Source organism: Lycium barbarum, chromosome 2 (genome assembly GCF_019175385.1).
Source record: "Lycium barbarum isolate Lr01 chromosome 2, ASM1917538v2, whole genome shotgun sequence".
NCBI lineage: Eukaryota > Viridiplantae > Streptophyta > Magnoliopsida > Solanales > Solanaceae > Lycium > Lycium barbarum.
The window spans coordinates 103429423-103436994 of NC_083338.1; the positions used below are offsets into that span (position 1 = coordinate 103429423).

The 7572-nt window shown below is 41.4% G+C and overlaps 1 non-coding gene across 1 annotated transcript; it reads left to right on the forward strand.

Moving 5' to 3' along the window:
• The first annotated feature begins 7240 nt into the window (after window positions 1-7240).
• LOC132629630 (small nucleolar RNA R71) lies at window positions 7241-7346 on the forward strand. The gene has a single exon (XR_009578392.1). It is a non-coding gene; the product is annotated as a small nucleolar RNA R71 (small nucleolar RNA).
• The last annotated feature ends 226 nt before the right edge of the window (window positions 7347-7572 follow it).

Sequence of the window (7572 nt, forward strand, 5' to 3'; positions counted from 1 at the left end):
TTATGCAATCACATCCCAAATATATTCCAAACCATGTACAAAATTTCCCAAAATTCATTACTTTCCATATTTCTTTCTAAACATCAAAACTTACAGCGAACGTTCTAACTTGCGTCGTTTCATTCCGAATTCACTAACATCAACCATAAGTCATATTTAAAGTCTTTAGTATCATAAATATACAATGATATACACAAATATACCAAAGGTGTATACTTTCCGATAATGTTCCGAAATTCTTTTCCAAAGCCAATTCAATTCATTAATCAATCATTTACGTTATAAAGGTCACAACGACGCAACTAACAAACTAAATAGAATGCAATTCACCTTCCCTTCCAACTAATATGGCTCACGGCCAAACACACCCTTCTCACACACACACGCCATGCACAAACACAACACCATTCCTTAATCTTCATGCAACATCAATCACTATAACATATAAACCCATTTCATAACACAAAACATAGATTTCTCACCTTTTTCTTGAAATTCCGATTTGCCGCAAACGTGGTTCTTGTGCCAAACAAATTGTACCCCGTTGAAGAGGGTCTTGAGTACTTCACAACTATGTAGAAACTAAGATTTTTTGATTAGAATCAAAGGCTTGGGAATTTTTTTTTTCCTTTTCTCCTATTCGGCCGAGAACCCCTTCTTGGGTGTTCTTCAATTTTTCTTTGTGTTTATCTTGGTTTTCTTGAAAATTCAAAAGGAGCATAAGGATATATATCCAATTATTGGTCATGTGCATAGCACATGATCATTAAGAAGGGGCTTGGGCCTTGGCTATGACCGGCCACCCCATCAAACTTTGGGCCTCATTTTGTTTTATATTTTCTTGGCCCAATTCATAAAACGTCCCGTTTTGTAATTCCCGAAACTAATTTCCGAAAATCCAAATTTACCCTCGGCCTTCCCCAATGTCCTACCATCAATGATTTCATAACCAACATAGCCATATTCACTAAAATCACAATATTTCCTCATAAAGCACAAATCTTAATTATTTCTCGATTTCCACTTATACGAAAACACGGGACATAACCGTTACGGCCCGGAACACTGAACGTCGGGCAACATTACACAGATTCTCAGTGTAGCCAAACTTTCCCGTTTAAGCACGAGGCAGAGATTTTCAACTTTATGCTTCTTGGGGTATGGTATAAAACACTAGTTGATCCCCTCACATACCTTGGGTTACTCAGACTTCACCCAGTTTTATCCAAGTTTTCTTTGAAACCTTTTATCGAACAGTTGGCGGGCAAACCAATTTAGTAGTTTCATGAATGAAACTTTTAATCGGGATGCCCTCCGACTCAGTGAGAGACAATGTCCTTATGCCCAAGAGTCTCTCAAATAGCAATCATACCAAAACCAACCCCCACCATTGTTAAATCCCGCGCAATTATTCAATCGGGATTCAAAATCATTCAAAATCATAAGTACGTGGCATGGTATACGAATTTAATCATGGAAGATCATACCAATCCTGTCGATAGATGAATGACTAGAGAGAGTCAACACATTGTCATACCTGATCGTGGATGACGCTTGGATGAAAACTTGAGACTAAACCAAAACAGCGATGGACTTTGACGAGAAAAATCAACAGCTATGGTAAGGTAATGGTGGAGAGATGGTGAGGGAGAGATGAAGAGAGGATGAGGGAGGTTATGAGGGAGAGGGGGAGTTAAAAAGAGAGAAAGGTGTCGTTTGAATGGGAGTATAACCGTCGGGTGATGTATTTAAACATGCCCAACCGTTACGCTTTTAGTTACGGACCATAACCCAAGGTACGAGCCGTAACTCGTGTTACGGTCTACCCAAACGACCCCATTTTCATTCTTCATTAATGACATGGCAATACAGACAACGGACCGTAACTCGTCTTACGGTCCGTATTACCTAGCGTAACGGGTGAAAATTTTCCAGTGGTTGCCCAGATTTCTGTCAAAGTTACGCTCATGTGTTACGGTCCATAACGCGATTTGACGGTCCGTAACTCAGACCGTAACACTTTTCCCTCATCCTTCAGTGATTGCTGCATTTTTTTCATCTTGTTACGCTCCATTATACGAACCTTAACATGAGTTACGGGGCATAACGTGGAGCGTCCTTTCATTGCAAACTTTAGCACTTACTTTCTTTTGGCCTCTTCTATCCTCAGAATCCTACCACATCAGCAACCATCAAAAACATAAAAGAAAACAAAGGAAATACGATATTTAAAGTACTTATAAAGTAGTAAATGTGGGTTTCCTCCCACACAGTGCTTGGTTTAATGTCACGGCTCGACGTGATACCTCAATTTCCAGTTCAGGAACTGTATTTCAAATGATACCGATCAACCACTTTACCATCATCAATGCACCAACGATAGTGCTTTACTCTTTGTGCATTCACTTTAAAAGTCCGAGTACCATCCTCGGTTTTCACCTCAATGACACTTCCATTTGGGGAAACACTTACAATTTCAAACGTACCGGACCATCGAGACTTTAGCTTTCCCGGAAAGAACTTTAGGCGCGAATTTTACAACAAAACCAAGTCCTTCGACTGAAAATCCCTTTTGAGGATCTTCGAGTCATGATAGTATTTCATCTTTTCCTTGTACAGTGTTGCACTAGCATTGTACCTAAATTCATCCATCTCATTGATTTGAAACAACCTGAGCTTTGCTACTTCATGCCAATCCATGTTCTGTTTTTTCAATGCCCAAGGAGCCTTATGCTTAAGCACAATAGGAAAATGACATGCCTTCCCAAATACCAACTTATACGGTGAAGTCCCAATCAGCGTTTTGAACGCTGTGCGATATGCCCATAGAGCATCATCCAACTTTTTGGACCAATCAGTGCGATTCACATTGACCGTCTTTGCCAAGATGCTCTTTATCTCTCTGTTGGAGACTTCAACCTGACCACTCGTCTGAGGATGATATGGAGTGGCAACCCTGTGATGCACGCCATATTTTTCAAGAAGATCAGTGAATGGTTTGTTGTAGAAATGAGAAACACCATCACTAATAATAGCTCTAGGAGTGCCAAATCTAGTAAAGATGTTCTTTTTTTGAAAGGCAATGACTCTCCTACCATCATTGTTAGGCAAGGCCACCGCCTCCACCCACTTGGAGACATAATCCACCGCAACAAGAATATATTTCAGGCCATATGAGCTCACAAAGGGCCCTATAAAATCAATGCCCCACACATCAAAGAGCTCCACCTCAAGCACAAAATTCATCAGTGTTTCATGCTTCCGACCTATTGTGCCCTGGCGCTGGCATTTATCACAAGAACGTGCCAACATATTCACATCACGATAGATAGCTGGCCAATAGTAGCCACACTTTAGCACCTTGGCTGCAGTTCTATTTCCACTGTGATGCCCACTAACCGGAGAATCATGACAAGCCTTCAAAATATCCATCACCTCAGATTCAGCCACACATCTTCTGATCATATTGTCTGCAAAAGTCCTGAATAATTAAGACTCATCCCAATAATATTGTCGGCAATCTCTCAAGAATTTCTTCTTTTGATATGCCTTCAAATCTTCAGGAACAATGCTAGTTACCAAATAATTGGCAATATCGGCATACCATGGTGCCACATCACTAGAGACTGCCAAGACTCTTTCATCCGGAAAAGTGTCATCAATATCCAGCACATCAATCGGTCTCCCTGCTGCTTCAAGTCTGGAGAGATGGTCAGCCACTTGATTTTCTGACCCTTTTCGGTCTTTGACTTTGAAGTCAAATTCTTGTAGAAACAACACCCATCTTATCAACTGAGGCTTAGCATCCTTTTTAGCCATTAAGTACCGCAGGGCAGCATGGTCAGTGTGAACAATAGCAAATAGCTCCTGCTCTGTTACTGTATAGTTTAATTGAGCTCCATTTAGTGTTTTGCTTGCATAATAAATTGGGTGCAAGATTTTGTTGAGCCGCTGACCAAGCACAACGCCAATTGCAAGACCACTGGCATCACACATTAATTCAAAGGGCAACGACCAATCCGGGGACATAACAATTGGGGCTGAGGTCAATTTTAACTTCAACTCGTCGAAAGCCTTGATGCACTTCTCATCAAAATTGAATTTGGACTCCTTTTCCAAGAGTTTGCACATTGGATTTGCAATTTTGGAGAAGTCTTTGATAAATCTTCTATAGAATCCGGCGTGCCCCAAGAAACTCTGAACCCCTTTTACTGAGATGAGTGGAGGGAGTTTTGAAATCACATCGATTTTGGCTTGGTCAACCTCAATCCCTCTTTCAAAAATCTTATGGCCAAGGACAATTCCCTCATTTACCATAAAATGACACTTTTCCCAGTTGAGAACGAGGTTTGTCTCCTCACACCTTTGTAGCACCCGATCAAGATGGTCTAAACATTCATCGAATGAATCTCCCACAACAGAGAAGTCATCCATGAAAACTTCAAGGAAGTTTTCAACCATGTCAGAGAATATGGACATCATGCATCGTTAGAAAGTAGCTGGGGCATTGCAAAGACCAAATGGCATTCGACTGAAAGCGAATGTCCCATAGAGACAAGTGAAAGTAGTCTTTTCTTGGTCTTTCAATGCAATGTTGATTTGGTTGTAACCTGATTACCCATCCAAGAAACAATAATAAGACCTTCCAGCTAGCCGATCAAGCATTTGATCAATAAAAGGCACCGGGAAATGATCCTTGCAAGATGTAGTGTTCAACTTTCTGTAGTCCACACACACTCTCCAACCGGTGACAGTTCTTGTAGGAATCAACTCATTTTTAGAATTAGGGACAACAGTGATGCCCCATTTCTTTGGCACACATTGGACTGGACTTACCCATGGACTGTTGGCAATCGGGTAAACCACCCCAACATCTAGCCACTTAATAATCTCTTTATTTACCACCTCTTGCATCGGTGGATTCAATCTTCTCTGATGCTCAACACTTGGTGAACTTTCCTCTTCCAACTGAATTCAGTGCTCACAAATTCCGGAGGGAATCCCCCGGCTGTCTGCAATAGTCCAACCTAAAACTCTCAAATGTTTCCTCAAAACTGCGATGAGTCTATGAGTTTGGCCCTCATTCAGCAGTGATGACACAATAACTGAGAGAGTGGCATTTGCTCTAAGAAACTCATATCTAAGATGGGATGGAAGTTGCTTGAGCTCCAACTTCGGTGGCTCAATAATAGACGGTTTTGCTAGAGGAGTTTTTCGCTTCTCTAAATCAAGAAACAATTTCTTGGGCTCATAAGAGTAAGACCCCAGACCGGTGAGTGAATTCACCGTCTCAATATATCCCTCCATTTCTTCTGCATCAAAATTGACCATGATGGCTGATAATGCTTGACCCAAGCATTTTTCCTCCATCTTGAATTCTACCGCTTCATCCACCACATCAAAAGAATTAATGACTGAAATACTTTGATAAAGACTAGGCAATTTCATACACTTGCTGGCGTGAAAAGTCACCTCGTCATCGTTAACCCGGAACTTAATTTCATTCTTTTCTGAATCCATAAGAGCCCTCCCTGTAGAAAGGAAAGGTCTCCCCAAAATAATAGTAATTTCATGATCAACAGCACAGTCAACAATCACGAAATCTGTCGGCAGTAGGAATTTCCAAATTTGAACAAGCACATCATCAACTACACCAACTGGCCTTTTTATCGACCTGTCAGTCATCTGCAACTTCATGGTAGTGGGCCTTGGTATCCCTAATCCTGATCTCTTGAAAATCTCAAGGGGCATAAGATTTATGTTAGCCCCGTTATCACACAACGCCTTGGCAAAATCCTGCTACCCTCTGGTGCATGGAATGGTGAATGCTCCAGGATCTTTCCTTTTTTGCACTGTGGTCTTGGAAATAATAGCACTAATGCGATGAGTGATACCCACAGTGTCGTGTTTCAATGGCTTCTTCTTCTTTGTAAAGAGATCCTTCAAATACTTAGCAAACCCAGGCATTTCTTGGACAGCGTCCATGAAAGGAATGTTCATCATCAATTGCTTGAGTTGATCATAAAATCTCAAACACTCGTCATCTTCTGTTTTCCTCACTAGCCTTTGAGGAAAAGGCGGTGAAGATTTGAACATTTGAGTCAAAGGGCGTAGAGCGCCAGAAAGTTTTGCCTTCCCCTTTTCATATTTTTCTCATTGTACCTTGAGATTATCAAGATTTTGCTCCTCTTCAGCTATAATAGGGGCTTCCTCCTCTGTTTCTTCATCCACAATAACATCAGATACATCAGGTTGTGTCTCTTCTTCAACAATTGGCTCAAGATCAATCACCTTTTTATCAGCACCTTGAAGTATTTTTCCACTTCGGGTGCTAATAGCAGCTACATGCTCCACAGAGTTTACCCCAATACCTTTCGAATTTGGAACTGTATCACTTGGTAGTTGTCCATGTTGAGGAGTATGCACTTCTCTGGAAAGGTCTCTAAATTGCGATTTATGCTTCTGAATGGCAGCTGAATGAGATAGTTGAACCTGAGACATTCCCTTTATTGTACTTTCAGTTCTGTCCTGATTCATTAGCATTTTCTGCATCATATTTTTCAGCTCCGCAGAATCATTAGCAGCATTGCTATCAGAGTTGCTAGCTGAATTGTCTCCCCACTGTTGGGAACTTGATGCTTTCCCCCTTGGTGGAATGTAGGGGTTAGAGCTCTTATTGCCATAATTGCTGTTATTGTAATTCCCTTGATTTGGATTTCCCTGATCATTTCTGCTATAATTGTTCCCTTGCAATTGGTGTTGAGGCTTTTGCCAAGGGTGATGGCCCGGACCTTGATAATTTTGCCTTTGATAACCCCCTTGGGAGTTGTTGACATAATTAGCATCTTCATAATGTTATTGCCCATCTTGGTACATCCCCTCAGGGACTTGATACATCCCATGTGGATGAAGTGGTAACTCCTCAACAACATTTACCCCTTGTGCATCCTTATCTGCCAACTTCTTTGATAATAGATCCACCGTGGTTTTCAATTGAGCAAAGGCATGATCTCTCTCGTGGTTTTCTTTTTCAACAGCAGCTAGTGATGGACTACCATAAGAGAGACTCTCACTATCAGTTGAATGCCAAGCTTGATTGTGGGTGGTGAGTTTATCAAGAAAACGGGTGATGTTGATAAATGACTTGTCCATGAAGCATCCTCCCGCGGCAGTATTGACAGCAATCTGATTCATTGTATCTAAGCCCTTGTAGAATTTCTCGGTGAGAATAGCATCCGGAAACCCGTGAGTTGGAGATTGAGCTAGATAGTACTTGAACCGCTCCCATGCCGAATATAATTGTTCCCCCGGGAGCTATTTGAACTCAAAGATCTTATCTCGAAGTTCAACCTTTTTGCTCGGTGGGAACCACTTCTTCAGAAATGTATTGGCCAGCGCTCTAGGTATGAATAGAATTGCTGGGAAGCTTTTCATACCATTCCTTGCTTGGCCAGCCAAGGAATATTTGAAGACCCGTAACCAAAGTGCATCAGCAGAAACAACACTTTGAGATTGTTGAGCACATACATGCAGGAAGTTCTTCAAATGTCGGAGTGGACAGTCCTCCGAAGA